The sequence below is a fragment of the Lygodium microphyllum genome, chromosome 14 (assembly GCF_053477565.2).
Source record: "Lygodium microphyllum isolate KBCC chromosome 14, Lygodium_microphyllum_v1.1.10, whole genome shotgun sequence".
Classification (NCBI taxonomy): domain Eukaryota; kingdom Viridiplantae; phylum Streptophyta; class Polypodiopsida; order Schizaeales; family Lygodiaceae; genus Lygodium; species Lygodium microphyllum.
This window is the reverse complement of record NC_141148.1, coordinates 130,504,614-130,532,217: the sequence shown is the minus strand read 5'-3', so window position 1 is coordinate 130,532,217 and position 27,604 is coordinate 130,504,614. Positions and strand designations below refer to the sequence as shown.

At 40.8% G+C, this 27,604-nt stretch overlaps 1 protein-coding gene across 3 annotated transcripts in view; it reads left to right on the top strand.

The window, feature by feature from the left end:
• LOC148026112 (RNA-binding (RRM/RBD/RNP motifs) family protein) overlaps positions 1–19,984 on the top strand; it is a 32,928-nt gene extending 12,944 nt beyond the window's left edge. Inside the window, exon 2 of one of the 3 annotated variants that reach the window (XM_087693366.1) lies at positions 19,688–19,984. The gene's annotated coding sequence lies outside the window, so the exon portion shown is untranslated. Of the gene's footprint in view, positions 1–19,667 lie in introns of all 3 variants that reach the window. The other 2 variants (XM_087693365.1, XM_087693364.1) reach the window with 2 other exon arrangements.
• The last annotated feature ends 7,620 nt before the right edge of the window (positions 19,985–27,604 follow it).

Below are 27,604 nucleotides of genomic sequence, written 5' to 3'. Positions count from 1 at the left end.
TCTCATGTTGCATTACCCCATGGCTTTTGGGCAAAGGTTGTTATGACAGCCATTCATATGATCAACAGGTCACCGAACAAGTCTTTGGGGGGGAGAGACCCTCAGGAAGAGTGGTCGGGCAAACCACCTTCTTATGCTCATTTGCGAGTGTTTAGTTGCGAGGCTTTTAAGAAGATCGCAACAAACTGGAACCAAAGTCCTGTAAATACATATTCCTAAGGTATGGTGACGAGGGTGAGATGGGATATGGGATCTTGAGAAAAGAAAGATAGTACGTAGCAATAATGTCATCTTCCGTGAAGATCACATGCATAAGGAGCCCGAGAAGATTGTAGAAGTCAAGAGGGTTGTTTTCGGGGAGGATGTACCTTTTAGACAGTCGTTTGTGCCTAGTGGACAGTAGCGTATATCTATTGTAAATACTTCTAAAAATGCAAGAAATGGTGCTGGAAATAACCAGTAAGGTATTGCCCATGATACACCACAGTTTTAGTCTGAAAACATGTAGTTAGGATAGCCTGAATTGTTAGGACAACATGCTGGAATTTCAAGACAACAACCTGCACATGTAGAATTGTAAAAATTACACGGTGCAATGAACAGAATTTGAGAAAGAGATAGAGATAGAGAGTACACAACAGATAAGATGAGAATTAGAAAATTTCTTTAGCTCCAAACAACTGATACAAAGATGGCTCTGTCCACCCGTGCGCCTCCATAGTGAAGCTTAGATGGCGATCTAGACGGAAGATAGGTGAAGAGCTTAAGGCTAGCTGGAACAACTCTGACTGGGTGAAAGATAGATGATCAATGGCTGTGAAGGGGTTTAGCTTTTATAGCCCGCAAAGGCGGTTAGGTTGGCATGACCGACCTACCATATGAGCCTCGACTAGTCGGCCATGGAATATTCCCTTTATTGTCGGGCTGGGGGCGCTGCCCTCGGACCCCCGCCCCACAACTCGATGCAATGTGCATCGAGTTGCTACTAGCTTAACTACTCTGTCCAACCCAAAGATCAGACCCACAATGGTCACCTTTTTGCCATCTGGTCACATAGACCTCATTTGATATACAAGTCAGGACTCAACCAATGTCCGGGCTCACATTTGGCTTCTCCTCATAATGGGGACCTTATAACTTTGAGTACCATGGATCATTGGTGGCACCTTATGAGGGTGGGGCATTGAGCATATCTAACACCCCCCCTCAATGTCCACCCATAGGTGAACTATCTCCTCGGCCCAATGTTGAGTCTCTGAAGATGAACTTGAAGCAGATTCTTTATAAGTGCTTTGGTGAAGATATCTACTCCATTCTCCTCTGTTGGACAGTAGACTAGTTCCATTATCCCATCCTCTATCAAATCATGCACATAGTGATATTGGATCTCTATATGTTTGGTGCGTGCATAAAACACTGGATTTTTGGAAATGGAAATGCAACTCTGATTGTCACATCTGAGCACAGTTGGTTCTTCATCTTGCACTCCCATATGCCATAGGATCCTTCTCAACCATACTGCTCACATGCAGCAAAACAAGCTGCCTTGTACTCTGCTTCGGTAGAAGACAATGCCACTGTTGGCTGCTTCTTACTAATCCAAGAGAAAATTCCTAAACCCAAAGAGAAACAATAACCAGAAACTGACTTCCTGAAATCACTGTCTCCTGCCCAATCAGAGTCACAATTTCCCACAAGAGAAGTTTCAGAGCTGTATGTGATACCATAGTCAAGAGTTTTCTTCAAGTATCTGAGCACCCGCATCCCAGCCTTCCAATGACTCTTATGAGGTTTGTTTGAGAACCTGCTCAAAACACCAACAACAAAACTGATATCTGGTCTAGTATTACACAAGTAGATCAGATTGCCGACCATCCTCCTGTATCTCCCAATGTCTACTAGTGTTGATAACGGATAACTTTGCATTCACCTCCATAGGTGTAGCTATCTCCTTGCACTCACTCATGCCAAATGCCTTTAAGATCTCCCATGCATACTTCTTTTGAGAGATGGTCTTTCCTGGCTCTTACTAGACTTCAATTTCCAAACTATAGTGCAACAAGCCCAAGTCTATCATTTCAAACTCAGAACTCAAAGCCTTTCGAGTTTGGTTGATCATATCTTCATAGTTACCTGTAATAAGAAGGTTGTCCACATATAGGACAATCACTACTGACTTTTCACCATCCCTGTAAACATACAAGTTAGCATCTGAGGCATATATTTTGAAGTTTAAGCTTAAAAAAAACTTATCTATTCGTTGGTACCATGCTCTCGGGGCTTGTTTCAACCCATACAATGCCTTCTTTAGCTTACACACTTTGTTCTCAGAATGGGGGACCTCAAACCTTGGTGGTTGAGCCACGTAAACCTCCTCCTTGAGGTCACCATTTAAGAATGCTGGTAAACTGGCCACTGCTTGTGGGCAGCCACTGCAAGTATTGTGTGAATAGTGGTCATTCTGGCAGTTGGGGCAAATGACTCTTGAAAATCAAACCCTTCAGCCTATGAAAAATCTTGTGCAACTAGTCTAGCTTTGTACTTTTCTAAAGTACCATCAGCCTTGTACTTTACCTTCTAGATCCACTTGGTGCCAATAACCTTCTGCTTTGCTGGCCAATTCACTAGCTCCTAAGTGTCATTCTTCATTATGCTGTCATACTCGGCTCTTGCATAGTTGCTTTCCATGCTGGATCTGCAAGTGCTTCCTCTAAATTAGTTGGCTCCTTTACTTCTCTCATAATCTCAGCCATCAAGGCCATATTGACTATGTGAGCAGAAGCCCTCCTTTGCTCCTCTATTCTCTGAGACCTCCTTGGTCCATCTGCCTTCTCCTCAAAAGATGTGGGCATAGGATTATTGTGGTCATAGAGATGCTTCATCCAACGCGAAAATGGCTTTTTCGGTGGGGTGATGTCAGGTTGGTGAACTTTTTCCTCATCATTTGAAGATGATGCTTCCTCCTCCTTAAGGATAGGGACAGCTCTCGGGACAGGTTCATAGTGGACTACTTCTTCGCTTGATGATAAACTGGAAGAACTTGCCTTTTCCTCCTTCACTATATGTAGCTGCTCCTTGAACACCACATCACAGCTCGCGATGATCTTCTTTGCCTCTTGGTCATATAATTTGTAAGCCTTCTACTCATCACTATAACCCAAGAAGATACATTTTTTGCTTTTTGGTTGTAACTTGTTTATCTTCTCATCTGGAATATGTGTATAGCATTCACATTCAAAAATTCTGAAGTGTGAGATATATGGTTTCTTACCAGTGTAAGCCTCATGAGGTGTTTTTCCCTTTAGAGCCTTTGTGTAGCTCCGATTTAAAATATAGACTGCAGTATTAACAGCTTCAGCCCAAAAATGGTTAGGCAACCCCTTGCCCTTTAGCATTCATCTTGTCATCTCCACAATGGTGCAATTTCTACATTCCACAACACCATTCTACTGAGGTGTGTGAGGCGTTGTCAATTGATGCTTGATCCCTTTGCTCTTGCAAAAGTCTTCAAACTTCTTTGAGTTGAACTCACCACTACCATTTGTTCTAAATTTCTTCACACTTTTCTCTATTTCATTCTCAACAAGTGTTAGCCATTTGTTCTAAATTTCTTCACACTTTTCCCTGTTTCATTCTCAACAAGTGTTAGCCATTCTTTAAACTTACCAAAAGCTTGAGCCTTATCACGAAGGAAGTACACCCACATCTTCCTACTGTAGTCATCGACAATCAATATAAAATAAGAAGATCCCCCCAAGGCCCGTGTAGGCATCTTTTCGCACAAGTTAGCATGCACCAACTCTAGAGAAGCTTGTGCTCTATTCTTGCTTTCTTGTGGAAATGCCTTTCTTTGTTGCTTGCCCATCATACAAGCTTCACAAGGTTCCTTTAATTTAGTCATTGCAGGTAGGTGAGCAACCATACCTTGCTTGTGCATCTCCTTCAACACTACCGATGTGTCTAAACCTTTCATGCCAACCTTACTTGTGCCCACTCCAACGGTGGCTGTAAGAGCACTTAGCTCAGATAGGTTGTTCCTTATTTCTCCTTTGCCAAAAACTTTTCCATCACTGTTAAGAATTTCTGCACATGTCTTCTTGAACCGCACTTCATGACCAAGATTAGTTATGGCAGCAACTGATAACAGATTTCTCTTAATTTCAGGAACATACAACACATTTGAAAGCTTTTTGACATCACCATTTGCAGCAACAAATGAAATAGTACTTATGCATGCACGAGAGCATTTTGCATAATTTCCAATTGTCATAGTGATGGTTTCTTGTAGAGGTTGCATAGAATTGTATAGACCTTTATTGTTGGTCATGTGATGGGAGGCCCCACTATCCAACACCCATGAGTCAGTGATAGATTCTTCTTGCACCGAGGAGCACACCTTCTCAATGGTCGCCATGAATAACTCCAACTCTGCTTCAGTCGTATTGGCTATCTCTTTCCCTTTATTTTTAAGGGTACCATTCTTTTCATCTGCCTTCTTGACACGATAATCTGCGATTGCATGTCCTTTCTTCTTGCAGTAGAAGCACTCTCCTTGAAACTTTTTCTTACCGCCCTTCTTCTTTTTGTCACCATCATTTTTGGTGGAGGAACCACCTTTGCCTTTTGCATTGGTAGAGAATGTAGCATCTCCATTGTTGTTTCCTTCACAGGCTTTCAGCCTCAACTCTAGCAATAATGTACAAAACTCCTCAAAACTCAAAGCTTGAGGTCTCATCTGAGTATTAAGGGCAATTACTAGTCCATTAAACTTTTGTGGACAAATCCGAAGACACCTCCTCGCTAGCTCCTCGCTAGTCTTTTGTATCCCAGCACTAGCCATTTGGTCGCGTAGATTCTTAATCTGAGTGATGAATGCTTCAACGGTTTCTCCTTCAGCAAACTTCTCTGCTGCTAGTTGATTCTGCAAGTTTTGAATCCTTGTTTGGTTTTGCGTTTCATACTGACTCCTTAGTACATTCCAAGCCTTTGATGCTTTGATTGTATGCTGAATCAAAGTCAGAACACTGTCAGAACAGCTTGTAACTAAGGTACACAATGCATATGCATTTCTTTGTTTCCAAGCTCGTAGAAGATCTGCATTTGAAGGAATTATCACACTAGGATTTGATGGGTCGGGGTAAGACTATGGTTCTACATCAGTCCCTAGCACAGTCTCCAAAAGCTCATAAGAATCAAGGATAGTTGTAATTTTGAGCCTCCACAAGGTATAGTTTGTACCATCTAACTTTCCTTCGCTAAAGGTTAGTGGACGAATCCTCAGTGTTTGAATAGCTAGTACATCAACACCATGTAATATTTCCACACAATAAAAGTTGGTTAGTTTGAAAGTTAGTTAGTCAATTAATAAGTTAGTAAGGTTACTAACTAAAGACTAATTAAGGTAAAAACTAACTAAAATATCACTTGTTTTTTTTTTAAAGTGACATCCAATTTTAGAAATCTCCATATCTTTTATAGGATAATATCTAAAATATACTAGTTTTGCCCAAAATCTAATATTTTTGGACCATCCAAACTATACACATTAATACTAGTGATTAATATAGCTCATAAGTCTCGTTCACGTTGTAACTTACGTGAAGGGTGGCTACGGTCCTTGTCACAACATCTGGGCATGTTGGGAGATTCTATTTTAGATAAAGGATTGAGTTTGTGGTGCCATGAGATTTGGACCAGTTACTTCTGCAGGGCAGAAGGGATGCTTCTATTGGACAGAAGGGATACATAATTTCTCCTGTATGGGCGGGAGACAAAGATTAACTTGAAGATAAGTTAAGAAACTTATTTGAATCTTATTTGTCAATAGATTGCTTTGCTCTGTTTTTGTATCTGTGCTATAAGTTATGTGAAAGAACCTTGTTCCCTAAAAGGCTTAATTAATGAAGCTGACTTTAAGTGTCACACATAAATGTGGTAGGACCTAATTAGAAAACTAAAGCTATTAAGGGAACTGGGTGGGTAGAACCCCCGACGGGTCGGCAGGGTGGTCCCAGAGAACTGGGAGACTTCTCACAAGATTTTATCGTCATTCGATCTTTAGGTATTGTTAGGTTAGAATCTGATTCATGCCGTTTTGGAGGACCGGAATGGGACTAGGCTCTATGGGTAAAGAGGTTGAGCAGCGCATCCCTCTCGTTTCCCATTCTCTTTGAACCAAGTGTGGCACGAGTCTGCTTCGGCTTGGGTATCTTTGCGTAAAGTAGGATGTCCAAGATCCGACGCTAGAATGCTGTTAGGAGACCTTGGCCACTAGGAGCCCAAATTTCAGGTCAATCCTAGTGGGTTTGACCGTAAACATTTTGTTGCGAGGCGGATTCGGGAAACCCTAGGCAACAAAACCCGGAATATTCCATGGGAGTGGCGGGCAACGACGCTTAGATTCGTTTCTCGATAGACGGCTAAATGCGTGCCTAGACAGCTGATGGGCGGGCACCTCACACACCACCTCTTGCACTACTTCCTGATGCACTAGAACCACTTCTGGAAGACGACATTGTTCCTCTTTGCTGTTGAAGCCTTTGCCTTTGCCTCTTGCGCACTCTTTGATCCCTAGACCCCCTTGGGCTCTGATACCATGTAAAAATTACACGGCGCAACGAACAGAATTTGAGAAAGAGATAGAGATAGAGAGTACACAACATATAAGATGAGAATTAGAAAATTTCTTTACAGAGATGGCTCTGTCCACCCATGCACTTCCACAGTGAAGCTTAGATGGCGATCTAGACAGAAGATAGGTGAAGAGCTTAAGGCTAGTTGAAACAACTCTGATTGGGTGAAAGATAGATGATCGATAGTTGTGAAGGAGTTTAGCTTTTATAGCCCGCGAAGGCGGTTAGGTCAGCATGACCAACCTACCATATGAGCTTCCACTAGTTGGCCAAGGAATATTCCCTTTACCGTCGGGCTGGGGGCGTTGCCCTTGGACCCCCGCCAGGGGGGCTGCTAGCCCCCTTAGGACCCCCTAGCCAGGGGCCACTTCTGCGGCCCGCGGACCCCAAAATAGGAGCCCCTTTTAACTCCCTTATCCCGCAACTCGATGCAATGTGCTTCAAGTTGCTACCGGCTTAACTACTCAGTTTAACCCAAATATTAGATCCACAATGGTCACCTTTTTGCCATCTGGTCACATAGATCTCATCTGATATACAAGTCAGGACTTAACCAATGTTCAGGCTCACATTTTTGGATTCTCCTCATAATGGGGGCCTTACAACTTTGAGCACCATGGATCATTGGTGGCATCTTATGAGGGTGGGGCATTGAGCATATCTAACAAGAATTACAGGCTCGTATTTCAGGACAGCAATCTGTACACGTAGATTTGCAGGCCCAGTAGCCAGCAAATGGTGAGCCTTCGCTCCGTAGGTCAACTTGACCATCGAGACCACCTGACACGATTGTTCTTGGTATGCAGTATGCAACATATTATTTCATGTTGACGGATTGTGGTGAGCCATCATGCTTTAAGGAAGCAATGACTAGACCAGATAGCAAAAAATGGTCAAAGGCCATGTTGTCGGAAATGGAATCAATTGATAAGAATGGTACTTGAGACTTGGTGCAGCTGCCTAAAGGGAAAAAAACTCTTCCATGCAAGTGGGTTTACAAGATGAAGGTCACTTTCGGTTTTTGCCAAGTACAAAGCACGATTGATTGCAAAGGGGTACAAGCAGGGACATGGAATTGAGTTTGATGAGATCTTCTCTTCTGTAGTCAGGATGACTACTCTAAGAACCATTTTGGGCTTGGTTGCACAGCTAAAGATATGGAGCTTATATAGATGGATGTAAAGACTGCATTCTTACATGGTGATATGCCTGAGGATATATATATGCAGTAGCGTGAAGGTTTTTGTCTCTAAAGGCAAAGAGACGATGGTCTGTAAGCTCAAACAGAGTTTGAGCTGAAACAAGCACTGAGGGAATGGTATCATAAGTTTGATACTTTCGTGTAGTCTCAGGGCTTTGAGAGAAGTCAAGTTGATCATTGCTTGTACACCAAGAAGGTAGCAAATGGCAGCCTGATTATCTTGGTTCTGTATGTTGATGACATGCTGATTACTCATAGGGATACTCATGCCTTAGATTCTTTGAAGCAAAGTCTTCATGATGGCAGCTTTGCATGAAGGATCTTGGTGATCCCAATCACATTCTTGTGATGTGGATACTTAGAGATAGATTGAAGGGGTTACTCTATCTATCTCAGTAGGAGTATGTGTCCAAGATTTTGCAGCGTTTCAATATGGAGGGAGGAAAGCAATCGGAGTTCCATTGCCTTTGTATGTGAAACTCAATGCAGAGGACCATCCTACATTTGATGATGAAGTAGTTGAAATGGCCAATATTTTGTATGTTTCAGCCATTGGCCGTTTGATGTATTCTATGGTTGGTACACGTCCAGATGTTGCCTTTGGGAGTGGTTAGCAGGTACATGGCAAACCCTGGCAAGAAGCATTGGGAAGCAGTGAAAGGTATTATGAGATACCTCAAGGGCACAAAGGATTTGTGCATCTACTTTGATAAAAAGAAGACATCTGTCATTGGCTTTATGGATGCAAACTATGCTGGACATGCAGACTGTAGGAAGTCCACTTCAGGGTAGGTGTTTACCTTCACAGGAAGATCTATTTCTTGGATATCCACTGGGATGTAGAAGTGTGTTGCACTTTCTACTATAGAGGTAGAGTATGTGGCTGCCATTAAGGTATTCAAAGAGGCCTTACGGTTGTCATGTTTGGTTGCTCAGCTTGGAATTACTGAGGTTCATGTCCTCCACTCTGATAGTCAGAGTGCTATCATGTTAGCATGAAACCATGTCTTTCATGCAAAGACAAAACACATACAGGTAAAGTATCATTTCATTGAAGAGGTACTTGACATCAAGAGAATTGAGCTGGTCAAGGTGCACACTAATGATAACCCTGTAGACCTTCTCATGAAAGGTCTTCTAATAGAGAGGTTTGCCCATTGTCGGCAGATGATGGGTATTGGATAGGTATAGTCTCTTCGGCTTTGTACATACTTAGACTTAGCTTATTCTTTTCCTCTACCTTTGGGCACATTGCCTTTAGGGGGGAGGTTATTGGGATAAAGGGCAGTGCTTGTGTCTGCCCGTAAGGGCACATTGTAGATAGTACATATACCTATCTAAAACATGAGATTGAGGTGTCAGAGTGCAGCGGTGCGGAAGCGTAGGACTGAGAGAGAGAGAACGCAGAGAGAAGAAGAGAGAGAAAGAGACAGTGGAAGATGAAGATCTGCTGTATAAAGTGTGCTGTATACAAAGATATGTAGATATGTACACGGGCGCAGTGCGCTGGACTGCGTGTCTCCACCTCGACGATGCAACCTGCTGTTCACCTCGAAGTCCGCTGCAGTCTGCACTGTCTCCTATCAGAAATTTGCGAACAGAGACGGAATCTGCGCGAGCCACCAGTCTGTAATCTGCGAGCAGACAAGTGTATCCAGACTGCAGAAATCTCGGCTATAAATAGCCAGGAAACAGACGCCAAAAATAGGCCTGTCAGCTGCATTAAATGCAGCCGACTGACACCACGTGGCAGTCCGACTGTGCAGTCCGACTGCACCTGGACAAAATCTGTCCGACTGCACCACAGGATCTGACTGCTAACACCCCCTCTCAGAGCCTGGGCGGGGCAGAAGCCTGAGGGATTTGGAATGTCTCTGAAGTAGAGCCTGGGGAAGAGCCTTTGTAAACAAATCGGCAAGATTGTCCTCCGTCTTGTAGTACTCCACAGTGATGGTCTCATCCAGAAGCTTCTCTCTGATAAAGTGGTACTGGATCTCAATGTGCTTCGTCCGAGCATGAAAAACAGGATTCTGTGCCAAGGCAATACAACTCTCATTGTCGCATTGCAGCAAAGTAGAACGAGTCTGGGGGCAGCCAAGCGCCTCCAACAATCTCCGAAGCCACACAGCCTCACATGTGGTGGAAGACGCGGCCCGATACTTTGCCTCAGTAGATGAAAGGGCTACCGTGGGCTGCTTCTTGCTACTCCATGAGATAACACCTGCACCCAAGGTAAAACAGTAACCTGTTGTAGACCGCCTGTGGTCCACATTACCGGCCCAATCCGAGTCGCTCCAACCGGCAGGTACAAGATCTGAACCATCTGTCCCTGTTGGATAATGAATCCCTAAATCAGACGTCCCCCTCAAATACCGAAGTATCCTCTGAGCAGCCTGCCAATGCACCGTCTGAGGTTCACTCATAAACCCTGCCAAGAGCCCAACAACAAAACAAAGATCAACACGAGTGTTGAGGAGCCAAATCAATGATCCAATCAACTGACGATAGCGGGAAGCATCCGCCATGGGAGAAGCTGAATGGGAAGTGGCCTTCAGTTCGGATCCATCGGAGTCGAAAGGGTTCGACAATCCTCCATCGCAAAAGAAACCAAGAGCTCCTGTACATATCTGTGCTGAGAGATGAAGATCCCCCTCTGAGACTGATAAATCTCATGGCCCAAAAAGAAATGAAGTAGACCCAAATCCGTCATCTCGAACGTCCGATGTAAAGCTGCCTTCGTCTCTTGGACCTTCTGTGCATGATCACCTGTGACAATCAAATCATCAACATACAACACAAAAAGCACACAACCAGCCTCGGAAGCGTGTTCATAAAGCTGTGGATCGGCCTTGGAACGCTGATATCCCAACTGTGACTGAAGGAACAAATCGATCTTCTCATTCCATGCACGCGGAGCCTGCTTGAGGCCATACAAGGCCTTCTTCAACCTGTAGACTTTCCCATCTGAAGATCCAAAGCCAGGAGGTTGCTCGACATAGATCTCCTCCTTCAAATCACCATTGAGGAAGGCCGACTTTACAGCCAACTGGTAGACAGGCCATCTCCTATGGCCAGCCAAGGCAAGAACAGCTCGAATAGTTGCCATATGAGCAGTGGGGGCAAAAGTATCATGACAATCAATCCTTGGGCGCTGTGCAAAACCTTTAGCAACAAGGCGAGCCTTGTGCTTGTTCAAAGAACCATCGCTAAGGTACTTGGTCTTGAAGACCCATTTGACGCCAATCACCTTCTTATTCGGGGGGCGTGGCATGAGTGATGAAGTGCCATTCCTCTCAATAGCCTCCAACTCGGCTTCCATAGCTTTCTTCCATGGTGCGGACTGTAAAGCCTCCTTCACGGAGGTGGGCTCTCGATCCTGCATAACACGGGTCATCAAACAATAGTTAGAGCAAACAAGCTCGGTAGAATGTGCCTGGTGCGGCAACTGGGACAAGAGTGTGATCGCCATGTCTTCGGAGGAAATCGGCTTCCCCGCATTTTGAACCTGCATCTGAGGCTGTCTAAGCTTGTTGATGTGCTCCCGCAACGAAGAAGACTTGTTCACGGACAAGGTCCGCATCTGTACCTCCAAAGAAACCTGCTTCATAAGGGTCATCCGGTTATACATCTGATCAAGCTCTAGCCATATCTCCCGAGCCACCGTCAAGTGCTCGATGTGAGCTATCACGGCTGTAGTACAAGATAGAAAAAGAAAGGAACGAATCCTGGCATTCAGTTTGTCCCAATGAGACCGTGTCTTGGCCAACTCCGCACGAGCATGAGAAGAGAGTTTGGACTCATCTCTCACCGAGGGCTGGTCAATCTCCTCCTGTACAAGCTCCGCCAAATCATAGGACTCAAGGATGGCCAACATCATGACGCGCCAGATGTGGTAGTTGTCGCCATCAAGCTTCTGATTTGTGGGAAGAGCCGGTAAGACAGGCACCTTCCGGTCCATAATCGTCTGGAACTCCAAGTCAATCTCTGTAGACATCTTCACGTGTAATGCCCCACAACTTGGAGTAAGGTCAAGCAAAAGTGCAAAGAGAGTGGGGAGGGGCCTATGAAAATAGAAGAAAAAGGAAATGAACCAATTCACCCATTAACACTACCACCCCAACCGAGCTAGTTGGTAGGAAGAACCACCTTGCCATTGACCACACACCTACTACTACCACCCTCCGTACTCAAAGGAGGCAGCCAAGCGATCTTAGAAGAAAAACTATAGTGGTTGGATGCCATTTATTCAATATGCCCGCTATTACCCAAGGGCTTGGACAAGACTTTGATGACTTGCTCGGGACCCTAGAGGAATAAAAAGACCATAAGGAAGACAAAAGAAGATATGACTTTCCTCTTATCTTCAATATCAACACCAGAAATCTTGAAGACAACTTGAAGTTCCAAGAGCAGGATCTAGTCCCTTCCTTCTGCAGGTTTGTGGACACTTTCATAAGTTGATTTTGGTTCTATTGAACCAGAAGAGAGTTGCATAAGAGGAGAAATTCCATCCCCTATTTTTTAATATTAATACAAGAATTGACATGTATGCCATGGCTAAATTCATTCTTCAGTTACCATTTTGTCGGTTTTCTATCTCAACCTCTTGGAAGATATGAATGAAAGCTACTTTATTAGATGTGACCATCCATACATGTCGTCTACTCTAGTGATCATGCGCATCTCCATCAAGGGATACCTAATGAGCAAAGCTTTTATTGAGCATTTATTAAAGCCATTACTTCCATAATCTCAAGACAAGAGGAAAGAGAAGAATTATGACTTACTTCGTCCAAAGAAAAAAAGAGCACATGCACCTAGGGTTCCTGAAATTGGGGGTGCCCAATGATTTAGGTTAGTTGGCTCCATCCTAAACCCCTTAGCCATCTTCCCCATAGTTCATTCACGTTCTCAATAGTAGGACATCACAATAAATCGGTGCTCGCTACTCGTAGCTTCCTTCTCTCAATCCCATCTTTGAGGTCATGAGACATGTCAAACTATTTGAATTTCTTCAAAAAACAATTGACTCACTGCACTTGAATGCCATTAAATGCACATTAATTTACAATTTGTATAAGAGTGAGCCCAATGCTCTAGAAAAAATTAAGTTTACATCCTTGAACTTTAGGCCATGTGATATTACAATGTCTTTGATGCGTGATAATTTTCCTAAAATTTCCTTGATGCCCACCTTTGATATGCTTCTCTCTTTTCTCTCGTTTTTTTTCTTTCCCTCTTGGCCAGTTTCTCTATTTTTTTGCTTCAAACTTTAAATTGATTAACATTACCCCCCTCACTATTCGAGTGCCACTCCCATTACACTTACAAAGGTGCTTGGAACTTGTGTGGAATGGTGGTTGGAAGGGTAAGAGGTCATAAGATAGTGAAGGATGGGTGGTTGTTGATGGTCCTTTTGAGCCCTTCAAGGTACCTATAAGAAATAGAGTGTGGTGTGCACAAAGAGTGAGTAGGTGGCTTGTGCGATTGAGAGATGGGCTTGTGCTAGGAGAGCCAATACTTCCTCAACCTATCCCACTTTTGAGGACCTAATTAGTGGAAGGTTATTAGTGTGGTGATGTGGCATTCATGATGATACATCTACCGATTTCTTGTGATGTCCTACTATTGAGAACGTGAATGGACTATGGGGAAAATGGCTAAGGGGTTTAGGATGGAGTCAACTAACCTAAATCATTGGGCACCCCCAATTCGAGGAACCCTAGGTCCATGTGCTCTTTTTCTCTTTGGATGAAGTAAGTCATAATTCTTTTCTTTCCTCTTGTCTTGAGATGATGGAAGTAATGGCTTTAGTGAATGCTCAATAAAATCTTTGCTCATTAGGTATCCCTTGATGGATATGTGCATGCTCACTAGAGTAGACGACGTGTATGGATGGTCACATCTAATATAGCAACTTTCATTCATATCTTCCAAGAGGTTGAGATAGAAAGCCGGCAACATGGTAACTTGAAGAATGAATTTGTCCATGGCATGCATGTTAATTCTTGTATTAATTCTTATTCAACTCTCTTCTGGTTCAATAGAACCAAAATCAACTTATGATAACTGCATGTAGTTAAAAAGGCTTGTGGACCATGACAATTCTAGAAAGTGTCCACAAACTTGCAAAAGGAAGGGACTAGATCCTGCTCTTGGAACTTCAAGTTGTCTTCAATATTTTTGGTGTTGATATTGAAGATAAGAGGAAAGTCATATCTCTTCTTTTGTCTTCCTTGTGGTCTCTTTATTCCTCTAGGGTCTTAAGCAAGTCATCAAAGTCTTGTCCAAGCCCTTGGGTGATAGGGGGCATGTTGAGTAGATAGCATCCAACCACTATAGTTTTTCTTCTAAGATTGATTGGCTACCTCCTTTGACTACAGAGGGTGGTAGTAGTAGTGGTGTGGTCAATGGTAGGGTGGTTCTTCCTACCAACTGGCTCGGTTGGGGTGGTAGTGGTAATGGGTGAATTGGTTCCATTCCTTTTTCTTCTATTGTCATAGGCCCCTCCCCACTCTCTTTGCACTTTTGCTTGACCTTACTCCAAGTTGGGGGGTTAAGCAAGATTTGGGTGTCTATGTTTCCTCTCTTAGTCTCCTCTATAGAATTTGTATAGCTTGATGATAATCTTCCCTCTCTTTGCATTCCAACTCCTCTTTCTCCTTCTGAAGTTTGGCTTCCCACTTTGCCTCTATCCTTCAAGAGTCTTGCTAAGCTATCTCCTTTCTCTTTGGAAGTATTTTTTCCTCCTCACCATCTTTCTTTGAGACGCCTTTCTTCTTCCCTCTTTTGAAGAGCTTTTGTCCTTGCCCTTCTCTTGCTCATTCTTTTGTGTGTCTTCACATGATTTTGTTTTCTTAGTTTTCTACTTTTGAATCACCTCCAACTCAACTTGCTATGCTTTCCCCAATCTTCCTTTTCCTCTAAGTTTGTAGCCTTTTCTTGGTTTGAGATGTCTAAGAGCCCTCTTCTTCTTGTATCTATCCCTCTCTTCCTAGTGCATTGGATGCTATTTACTTGTCTCTTTCACTTTTGACATCGCTTCCTGTGCAAATGATGTTGCCATTTCTTCCCTTGTACCTATTATCAACTCCTTAACCGTATGAGAGTATTCAACAATTCCTCGATGATGGTGGTTAGTATACCTTGAACCAAACCATGGCTACCTTGCCTATAGCTTTCCTCTTGGTGATTAGGGTATTCAATGATTCCTTGATGATGGTGGTTAGAATACCTTCAAACCCAACTGTATTAGGGTATTCAATGATTCCTCGATGATGGTGGTTAGTATACCTTTGAACTCACCATGGGTACCATGCCTATAGCTTTCCCCTTGGTTATTTCTTGCTTCCCATAGTGACTTCCTTGAAATCAATAACATCATTGATAAATTTGGCCACAACATTGATGGTCTTCCTTGTATAAGCATTGACGTTCACATTCCTCATGTGTCTCGTGACTAAATTCTCAAATATTCCTATGTGGATCCTACTCATTGTTGGGATTGTGTTGGGTACTTGAGGAAAGTGTATGTATTAGTTTTGCCTATAATTTTAGGTTTAGGTCATGGATTGCCTCAGTATTAATTATGTCGTTGCCCATCTTTTGCTTTGTGAATCTAACCTTGGCTATAGTATCAGTTTTCTCCTTGGTTGCTCTTTCTAAGTAGTTTGGTAGGTCGTCTAGGACTTTGTAACAAACTTTGTAGTAAGAAGAATTTCCACCCTCTACAAACCTTCTCTTGTACTCATGGTGATTGTCTTGATCTTTTTTCCCACATCATAGTTGGTTAGGAATTCCGCATACCTTAGATGGTTTATCCTACCTCCAAACTTCTCCACATATTTACCTAGGAAGCACATTTCCACTAATTTTTGATCTTTTTGCTCTCCATCTACAACCTATCCCATGTTCTGAATTTATTTGTATTTTAAATTCCTGATCCTTATGATGTCTATGTTCATAATGTACTTTGTCAATTTTTACTCTTGTATCTAGAAAAAAAGGAGACATATGATTAGAAGATGCAAGTTCAGAGAACACAAGATAGCCTATTTTATTTCAGATATTTTCTTATTCATTTTAAAAAAAATATTTGTTATGTATTTCTTAGGAGGAATGCATGCTCTCCATCTCTCCACTTACCTCTTCTTACCCCCCTTCCCTAAAAGTTTGCAATGCTTCTTAGCTTGCAGGGAATGTTTATGGTGAAGGTGTGATTTTGCATGGCTTAAGAGTGCTTATTATATAAGGACAAAAAAAGAAAGAAAAAGAAATGAATGAAGTTACTTTATATATTGAATACATGAAATGTACAAGAAAATTTAGACTAATTTGACAATGTAGGATCTTGCTAGCCAATCATAAAAATTAGGATTGTATTGTATGGTAGTGTAGTGGTTCATGTCACCCACATGAGTGATGTATGTGAGGACATCCATTAGGAAATCCTTTATCCTCACAAAACTAGAAATATGAAGTTCCTCCTCACTAAGGTAATGACTATCCTGGGGTGGTAGATGGAGCCCCGCCAAAATATCAATATAAAAAAGGTCATATATAAGGTTGAAAAGACCTTAGTGTAAGTATTCCAATGACTGGTAAGCAAAATCTTATCTCGTTTCTCCTTCTCTATGTTAACTCTATCTCAGGAGCTTTCTTTGTGCATGCAAGCTATTTTATGAGACAAGAAATGCTTCTTGAACAAGCTTGTGAGCTTTGCCCTTTTACTTTTTGCCTACAAATCCTCTATCTCTTCTTATCTCCTTCCTATTTTGAGAGGTAGAGAGATAGAGAGTCTATAATAGGAGCTTGAGAGCTAAAGGGAGCAGATCATCTTGCTTGGCTTGGAGGAACTAGTAAGGAGCCACAACCTTGTTCAAAGTTTGTGGGATCGAAGGATACACAATGTGCAAGCACATGGTGGATGGGATCATCAAGAGCCCATCAACAAATGCCTAGACTACAATAGTTGGTGAGTTTTCTTGTTTTGATTATTTATTCCATTCATTTAACTTATTTGATGGGTTACAAACTTTTATCTGAGACTAATTGGGTGGATAGTAGTAGATGGTAGGAGATCTTATGGGGTGAGAGAGTGCAAGGTATTTTCGCTAGAGAGAGTGCATGATGATATGCATGCTTCCATCTAGATCCAACACATATGCAAAGTGCACCTACATCTACATCGGTGTAAAATTTTAAAGAACCTCCTAGGTTAAGACTCATCAATGCCAACTCTTTTGCTCTTGAGGGATGCTCCACTTATCTTCTAATGGCTAGGGCTATGTCCTTCCCCTCTTGTTTCCTAAGGTGCTCCTTCTACTCGTGTTGCTTCAATCTTCATTCTTCTTCTTCCTTCTTGGATTCTTCTTTGGCTATTTCTAAGTCTCTCTTTCTTCAACCGCCATACCCTTTCCACTTTTGATAGATGCTTTAATGATGAATCTTCCTCATCCTTTCCTTCTGAATGTGGCTAATTATGGCCATTGTTGTTATTATTGGGTTTCTAGTCTTGTGGATTGTGAATCCAAGAATCTCTTGCTCCCCAACCCGAGTGGTTACTTTGATGCCATGGCTTGAGCCTGAATATAATTTGTTGTAGGCTTTGATTAAGTTGCTTCCCATTCTCCAATTGAACTTGTCATGATAACTCCAATTGTAGCTTTTCTACTAGGTGCTTGTTCAGCCTAGAGCTTTTGTCTTGTGGCTACTGCAAGCATTCTGGCTGTTTCCTCCACCTCCAATAGTAGTTTTTTTATTTCTAGTTCTTCTTACTCAATTGAGGGTTCGTGCTCTAGTGTTTGGATGACACCTCTTGCATTTCTATGCCTAGGGGTTTGCTCTTGTCTGCAATCCCTTGATCACTTCTTATATAATTGTTATTAGCACATCCTCAAGCCCTACTAAAGTAACTTTGGTAGCCACCTTCTTCCTTTTTGCCTCTCTGCTTGCTACTATTGACATGGGTCTCAATTTTTCAAACTCTTGTGCTTTAGATCCAAGTGCCTTTGCTACATCATGGATGGTTTTAATGACAAAGGTAACGATGTCTTTATTATCCATTGCACATGCAGCATTGCATGTGCAGCCACACTCTCCAACAATGCAACTTGACCCATTTGTTGCAATTCTTTGAATATGTAAGGAGGTTTATTAATGGTCTTAGTATTAAGGACCAAGTCTATTGTGTAGTCAATCTCTCTCTTGGATAGCAATGAAGATAAGGATAGAAATATGTCTTTCTATTCCACTAACAATTTATTCAATGCTAAATTCTTCTTCTTTTGTGTAGGTATGGCTAATTTTGGTTCTCTTTAGAAAGAATAATGTTGATGAATACACAAGACTTGGCATTGATCTCTCTCTTTAATTTCTTCATGGTAATGAGCTCTATATACTTATGATCCACCCCATGCAAGGTAATTGGTTGTCAATTCCAAGAGAATTCCAATTGAATTGCATTCAAATCCATAGTAAATTTTCCAATTGTTTTCAGCCAATCACATCCAAGGAGTATGTCAGAGGTACTTCATGGATTGTGTAAATGAGTTGTGGAAAAGGTAGAGTAGTGTGTGTGTTTCGATTATGACCATGAGGTAACTACATATTTATTTATCTATGAACAGATGCTTAGCTACTTTTACAAGAACCAATCGTAGAAGTGTAGACTGTTCTTCATGGTGATGTAATGGTCCATATCCTGTGGGGTTGAATGACAACATGGGCGATATAGGTCAAGAACCAATCGTAGAAGTGCATACTATTTTTCATGGTGACATAATGGTCCATATCCAGTGATTGAATGTCAACATTGGTGATATAGGTCAAGACATTAGTGAAGAGTCTCCTATTCAACTAGTCATGTGAAGCTCTTTCTTGTTTCCTAAGGATTTGGTCCATGTATGGATATAGCATCACATGATCTTCCAATGGGCAATTATAGGTCACAACAGGTACTAGAAACAAAGTGGAAGCGACACAAGTAGGGTCATACTTCAACATCTTAACGGAGCATCATTGCTTAACATTGGTCATCCTGATTTGACATCCCACCCTTTGCCAATGTGCTCATAATGTAAACCATCTTGGATGGTTTGATTAAGAGATGTGTATGTTTGTGATCTTGGGTTATTGTAGATGTCGAGATGAGGGTATCATCAAGGTTAAATGGATTTCATATATGATCAAAACAAGGATGTAGAGCTATGGCATAAATGCATTGAGCATGCTAGCTTAGAAAGATTGAAGAAAATACAATCCAAACAAAATATTTGTGGATTACCACATTTAGGATATGTTAATTTTAACTAGGGTTTATGTTGAGAGTGGAAAAAGACTGAATTTTTGATTGATTTTTGTTGTTTTTGAGGTCTGAATGATTGATTTTTGATAGATTTACAGTGATATAAGGTTGTTAATGGAAGTGTTTGAGAGTGTTTTGGATGATATTGATTATATTTTGGAAGCTTATGATGATTTTTAGTGGAGATATGAAGCTCTGTGAGGTTCTGATTGGTTCTATATACCTTCTGTATAGCTTCTGATTTGTTCGGATTTTTTTTTGTATGAAGCATGGATTGATGATTGATGAAGATTGAAATCTTTTGAAAGCTTATTGAATAGTTTTTGATAGTTTGGAATGGTTTTAGTATGATTTATGAGGATTTGTTGCTCTCTGATGACCTTCTATAACCCTCTGTAAACCTTCTGTAGAGCCTCTGTCTCTATTCTGTATCTGCTCTGTTCTTGTTCTGTACTGTTCAGTGGATCTTCTGTAAGTGTTCTATAGAGTGTATGTGTGACTTTGGGAAAGTTTTCTAACTTTTGGAAAGGATGAATCTAAGTTCAATAGAGCTAAAACAAATGGAAGAAACAATACTGAAGACTGAAGAGAAGACTGGAGTGACAGTGACAGTAGTGAGCTATGAAGAGACACTATAGTGGCTCTGGTGCCTCTTCACATCAGACATAGATTCTTGGAGATGCATCCATGACTTAAGAAGGATTATTGAGAGTTATTATTAGAGTATTGTAGTGAGGAGATGATGTACTATTATGAGAGAGAGAGAGAGAGAGAGAGAGAGAGAGAGAGAGAGAGAGAGAGAGAGAGAGAGAGAGAGAGAGAGAGAGAGAGAGAGAGAGAGAGAGAGAGAGAGAGAGAGAGAGCCAATTCTATCAAAACAGTGTATCTGTATATGAGAGATTAAGAGAGAAAACTATGAAGACATTGAAGATGAATACTATGTAATTGATTTCCATTAAAAAATCATGTATTCTTTTATGTTCCTTGTTCTATTGATGGATTCTATGAAGCTGTTGAAGATTATGATTGATTCTATTAAATCCGTGGGAGTTATCTACTATGATACTGCGTGAAGATTTACTGTTTTCTTTGTTTTGGTCATCAAAAGAATGAAATAAAAGCTTGTGGATGTTACAAGATAGATTTTCTTGCAGTAGAATCCCCTTTCCCTTGGTGTTCCTCTTGAGGACCCATGTTTTTGGTGCGCAGTCGAGAAATATTGCTATCAATAAGCATTAGAAGAGACTAAAAATAAAAGAAATGGCATTGCCAAGAAGAGGAGAATTCAATGGATGTTTGCAAAGTTCCTTCTTCCACTGAAGAGTTGGAGAATCTCATTATCAAAGCCACTTTCCACAAGAAGTTCATCCCACAATGGTGAAAACATATTATCATCATGATGCATGCTCTATGTGATGGACTGTTTCCTCTTCCTGTTGAAGCAGCAGAAACTTGCATCTTTGTGAAAAATTGTTTGGAAACAAATTAAAGAGCAGAAACAGAGAGAATGACCATCCATGGAAGATTTGATATTCATTTGAGAAGTTTCCAAACATCATCATTGGGAGATCGTGAAGTAGCTTCAAGAGTCGTGATCTGTGGAGGTTCACAAAAACAAGAAGAAAAAGAGTTGGAATTTGTTCGTGGATGCTCAACAGCAGGATACCTGGGATGCTTGGTGCACTGACAATCTTCTGTTTGTCCAATTAGCAACCCATTGGAAGTTGGTAGACAAAGTGTTTTTTACAAATTACACTGTTGAAACCCTCAGAAGCTGGCATTATTATGATGGCACAACAACGATCCTAAGAAGAATGAGTTTTGATACTTTCAGAACGGAATATCTCCCCCTCTGTAGTGGTTTGAAAGCCGAATTCAAAGATGTTGAAAAGAAGGAAGTAGAAAAGATGTTGGCCAGAGAATCCCCCAAAGGCTGAAGCCCTTTTCTGATTCTATTCTATTGAGTGAACAACTGGTTGGAGCCAAGCCCCTGATGAGTGACACAATCAAGAGGCAAGCGTTAGAACAAGTCCAAAGGTACGTGAGAGAAAAGAGAAGGCAAAAATCAAAGCTGAGAATGAACTCGCAGTAGAAGCTTTCTTTGACGTCCTAAAAGCACTCTTTACAAAAGTTTCCATGGCGACTCAAGGTCCCCTTCCTAGTCAGATTCGTCTTGGAAATATTGATAACAGGCCAGCAAATGTAGTCTCATTGCCAGTTTTTAAGGGAGAGTACAATGAAGATCCTGATCTTCATGTAGCAGAATTTATGGTAGCATGTGTGGCTAACAATGCGAAAACCCCTGAGCATTGGTTAGCAATATTTCCCGCCACTTTCAAGGGCGCAGTGTTTCATTGGTATGAGAGACAAGTGGTAGGAGCTTTTGGCACTTGGGACGCGATCTGAAGTTGGCATTCCTCACTAAATTCAGGCGTGGAGATTTTGAAGAGCGGATGCGAGAGGAGTTCATGAACCTAAGTCAGTCCTCTGGAGAAAGTAGAAGCTTATGTCTCGCGAATGGAATCCATCCTAAAGAGATGGACTAACCATCATTTGAATGAAGGTATTCAGAAAGGAGTGTTTCTCAAAGGCCTACAACCAGAAGTTCGTAAGTTCGTGGAATTGAGAAGACCAGTCAATCTGCAAGCTGTAGTAGAAGGTGCAAGATTGTATAATGAAGTTGAAGCAAGGTTGTCCATGACTCCAGAAAGAGAAGCCTTACCTCCTCCCATGCCAGGAATGGTATACCCACCAAATGCAGTCCCAGGGACAGTTCCCTACCCCTATCCCCAGATGCAAACAGTGCTGCAGTATAATGCACCTAATCCACTGTGGTCACCACAGACAATAGTGCCTCAAATGATAGTTCAACCACAACAATACTGGCCTCAAACAGTTCCTCCAATGGCGACTCAACAACAGTGGAACCCTATCCACTGGAATCAACAATCCCAAGTCTCAGCAGGAGCTCTGAATCAGAATCAGAACAGAGGACCCTCTGGATCGACCCAACCAATGTATGCAATAATTATAGAAGCTTTACAAAATTCTACTACAAGTACTTCAGGAGGTGAAAATCTAAAGGACTAGCAAGTATCAAGAAAGAGCTTATGGATGTAATTACAGAGCAGCTACAGATGCCGAAAGTGAATATCGCCAATATATCCACCCCTACGGAAGCTGGAAGAGATGTCGCTCTAATACATGGTACAGAAAGTGTCATCAAGCGGGACATTTAGCCACTGAATGTACCCGAAAACCAACCATTCTTGGAGCCTTCTGTTCATACTGTTTGCAGAAAAACCATACAGAGTATATTTTCTCTCTGAAAGAGATGCATGAACGAAGACAGAAGGATGAAAATGCAAGATTCAACTTGCTAGAATCCAAGATGACAACACAGGATATTGGACCAAAGCCTAGGAATTTTGGTCCTAATTTCGGTCCAAGGAGGTTTCCCTCTCAAAGTTACAAAGGACGACAGTCTGGCGGTGGTCAGAGATCAGAGGTGGAATGTTACAGGTGTGGAGAAAATGGTCATATCTCCCCGAATTGTCGAAACCCTAAACGATTTGTGAATTACAAGCCCTTATGCAGCCGATGCAAAGGCGAAGGCCACACTGCAAAGGACTATCCAAGTCTAGCCCCTGTAAAGGCCAATGGCACTGATAGCCAACAGAAGGTACAAGAGCCTACCTCCAATTTGGTAGAGCTAGAAGTTGCCGCTATCACGTGCACCAAGAAGAAGAGACCAGTTGTCCAAGAAGAGAACAACTCTCTTGCCAAGACTATGAAGTTCAACCTGTCAACAGAGGGATAGAGCAGTACAAGAAAGAATAGTGCAGTACTACAGAGCACTGCAGTGCCACAGAGAGTCATAGAGACAGTCCCAGAAACAGGACCAACATTAGGGGAGTTTTGAGGTCTCGAAAATGCCCTGTAAGAGATTTTAGAGAGAGAAAACAATTTAAGAAATAAAATCATTTTATAAAATTTTTAAAAGGTTTATATTTTGATAAGTTAAAATATCAAAATTCGTTAATAAGTCATTGTCGTGATATTCTCGTGGTCACATCAAACCTAGAAATCTAGATCGCCATAAAGTTGGCAAGGTTGTCATAATGAAGATCTTACTTCTCCTCATTAAAGTGAAAAGTAATATTCAATTTGAATTTTGGTGGATACTCGATTGCCTTCCTCCATCGTTTCTCTCTTTTTTTTTCTCCTCCTTAGTAGTCTCTTCTTTGTTTTCATTCTTGCTTCTAATCATATCCTTAGCTGTGGATCAATCACCCAATGATCTCTGTAACTCAGCTATGGATCAATCATCTAATTATCTCTGTAGCTCTCATAAAAGACCTCTCTATCATCTTCATATTGAGTTGGACAGTGAGTATGAACCAATAAGAAAGAGAACAAAATCTATCACGGTTACAGAGTCTATGAAACATATATTGAGGTTTGAAGGAAAGAAGAATATTGATCTTTGGTTAGATAGAAAGCTATATCCCAAATATCCTAGCAGAAATAGCACTCCTCCTTTCTATAATAGCTCGTCATTAATGAGGTTTATTGGTGATGGCTACAATGGATTTTTAGGTTATACACTTAATCTTGTTGCAGAAAAGGATATCCTTGGACTAGAGAATCATCTTTTGATGAAACACAATATAGAGTTGTTGCAGAAGCTAGAGGATTGTCAACAAAAAATTCATTCATTGGAAAAGCGTATCAAAGCTTATCAACGAAAGCAAACTTTATAGGCCTTCGAAATCGACAAAGAGCTCTTAAAAATATTGAGAATCTCAAACGAGGAGGAGGAGGCTGTGGTAAAAGAATCCAAGCAGCAAGGTATATTTTTTTTCACTTGAAAAATCTTAAATATGGCTTTATTTAAACTACTTGCATTGATTTGTGATGTTAATTTTGCTTAGATCTCTTCTACAACCAAATGCAAGTGAAAGAGATTCTTTAAAAGCAGCTTAGTTTTATTATCATCTTCTTCCTTCAGTAGTTTCAAAGGATATTTTGGAGAAGAAGAAATTTAAAAAGACAAAGAAACAATGCTTGGAGTCATTTGTAAAGGATTATTCTTTGGATTCTGAGTTAGTACAGAAGACACTGGATAGTATTGGTATCAGTCGAGATGCTTATATGCAACTTTTCCAGCTTTTACAATCAAATATGAAGCAAGGACATGTACGCAATTGCATACTTCCGAAGCCATTTATGGTTAGGACTATCAGACAGAGAGTTAATAACAAAGTGATGGAGATTCTAGGTGAGCCTTTTCATATCAAGGCTAGCTTCAAGGGCAAGAAAAAGGAGGTTACATTCAATGAATTTAACAATATTTTTCTTGACTTGCCCACCCTACAATGCTTAATGATCAAATTTTATGACTTGTCAGTAGCAGAGGCACAGGGAGTGGCTAGATTTGTGATTAAACTTGATGAAAGTGAGATTCTAAAATGTAAAAAATTGGAGAGAATCTCTATCACCTTGATGAATAGAGCACTTTCGTCAGGTCATTGCAATCACTCAACATCATTTAGTGTTCAATCTGAATATAACATCTGGTGGCTAGGAGCATTTGAGGTAGATGCTGAGAATTTTGATATACTATATTGGGTTTTTCATCAAACATCAATACCTAATGTTATTCAAAGGCAACAAGCAGGAGAAGAGCTATTTGTTGAAGGATTTGGGAACTACAGGATTGAGTGGCACATAGCTGGTAACCTAAAGACACTCAAATGTATGTATAATGTATCAAAGGGAGCTAACTTGAGATCTCCTTGCTTATACTGTATGTCACCAGCTGCAGAGTTAAACTCAAGCAATTGGAATAGAGCTCCCTCTAGGCACAATAAGGATCCATAGTTTAAACCAGTCTTGGACATTCCTTTAGCGAATACCCATATTTGTACACTTCATGCACTTTGCAGGATAATTGAAAAGCTTGTTCATCTCTATATAGGATTTGCATGGAAGCTGAAGCCATTATCAACTAGAACAGATGCTATAACAAAGGTTAAAAAAGTTCTCTCTGCAATTGGTTTGCATGGTGGCAATGTTGTTATTGAACCAGATCTTCAAAAGTCTAAGGATGGTAATTGTGTCCCAAAAAAACCATCTATTGGTGGAGTGAAGGCTAGAAGGTTTCTAGGCTTTCATGGGAGACTTGGCAAGATAAACTCGAGAAATGGTGGCTCAACTATTAAATTTAATCAGTGGGAATCTCTACATAATGCAGTTAAGGATCACACTGATAATGGACAAGCTCGAAATAGAAAAGCTAAAGTTTGGGAAACACTAGACAAAGTGTTTTTTTATTGTGATAAGACTGAATGGAATGATGATGATCTCAAAGACTTTAAAAACCAATTGAACCTTTTCAAAAAGGCAATGACAGAAGCTTGGGGTGATCAACACTTTACTCACTATATGGTAAGAAGTTTGTATATGTTTGTTTCTTCATTGTCGAACTCATATAATGTTTTTTAATAACTTTCTTTATTTGTTGACTATGCAGCTATACAACCATGCTCCATACTTTATTAAACAATATGGATCTCTATCTATCTGGTCAACCCAAGGTATGGAAAAATCACATTATCAAGTAAGAACAAAATATTTCAGACACACGACATGGAGGTGGAAGACACAAAGCCAACAGTTTATTAGAGGTCTTTCAATGGTTCTATCGACAAATTTGGCATAAATTCAAGCTTAAAGATACAACCACATCAAGCAATACATCATCTTTAGCAAGGACTATACAAATTGTTACCCAAAGAAGAAAAGATAGATATTTAAATTCTTGCACAAAGCACAGATTTACAGAATTTCTAGTCTGATTGTGTTGCAGAAGAGTCCTTAGTTTCAGGCACCTCAACAGGGCCTTCAGAGGAGTCCTTGGTTTTAGGTAGCTCGACAGGGCCTCTAGAGGAATCTTTTGTTTCATTCTAGTCAATAAGACCTCTGTATTTCAAAAACTCTTGTTTTCGATAGCTTGGAAGAAGCTTCAAATTCTTACTATTTCCTACATAAGAGAGCAAATAGGAGCCAAGAACTCCAAAATATCCAGCTCTAGATCCACTGTATCCAGGCATGAAGCCAAAAACTCTTATGGCTTCTTCCTTCTCCACCAAAATGATCTTGTTCAAACCTTTGCTGAAAACTTGAGATCCAATTACCTTTGAGATAGCTCTTAAAGCCATCATTGGTAGACTTGGAGAGCTTGACAATCTACTATGATATATTACAATTGTTTGATTGTTTAAGTTTCCAATATAATGGCCAAGGCTTTGATTTTTTCCAAGCTTCATTGACCTAGAGCCCTTGGCCCTTCCAAGAAAGTTGTCCAGATCTTCAATCTCAATCTACAGAACAAACCACAACAGTACAAGATATAAGATATTTATCTATAATGCATAATAAAGTCTAACATAAACTCAATGGGTAACTTCGAATTATATTTCATACCTTAGGGTGTTCGTCTTCTTCAAGAAGACTATCATCATAAAGATTTATTGAACTCTTGGGCTTCTCATCTGATGGAGACTTCAATCTCTCTTCATACCCTACATCATCAACATGAAGTTTTTTCTGGACCTGCAAGAACTCTTCTTCTGTAGGTAGCCCCCCCATTTCGTATTCTATGATCTGATTAATACATGTATGTAAGGTTATAGAGCTATCTTGGAAATTCTCTCCCTCAACATCAAGACTTGCTAGTGGTTCTTGTTCATAACCTATAAAATTCATATCATTTTTGCCTCAACCTGCAAGGATTGCTAAGCAATAATCTTCTCTAAGATCAAAAAGATGTTGAATATCATTTAGCAACACATATCTCTTCTTGTTGATAAGATAAGTGGAAAATATTGAAACACATGCAAGAGGACCTTCTTCATCAACTTGTGCACTTGGCTCGATCTCCTTTTCTTCCACCATTGTGATATTGTCACTCTTGAACAAACCCACATCAAAACCTTGGACTAGTTGATTCTCAACATCTTCTTGGAACATCTCCTCCTTCTCTTCGACCTCCTTATCCATACTTGCAATATCCTCTAGCTTTCTCTGTTGGTCTATATCTGGAGAAGAATTTTCCATGTACTGAAGATACACAATAAATCCAACGTCCTTGTGGATTAGAAGGCATTGGTGTTGGTACCTGTGGAAAGTGCAACATGTTTCTTTCTTTCTGAATTCCTCATCAATGAGGTTGAAATTGCCTAGCAAAGTTGACCCGGATGTACTGGTGGCTTCCATGACATTACTATAATAAACAAATCCATTGACTTCCAAACCTTGCACATGTCTATCATAAAAACATCTGTACTCCTTAAGTTGATCTTCAAGATCCTCCAATAACTCCTTCAAATCAAAAGAAACATTAAAAATTTCCCTGATATAGCAAAACTTGGAAGAATTTCCAGTGGTGTGTAAGAAATCAAA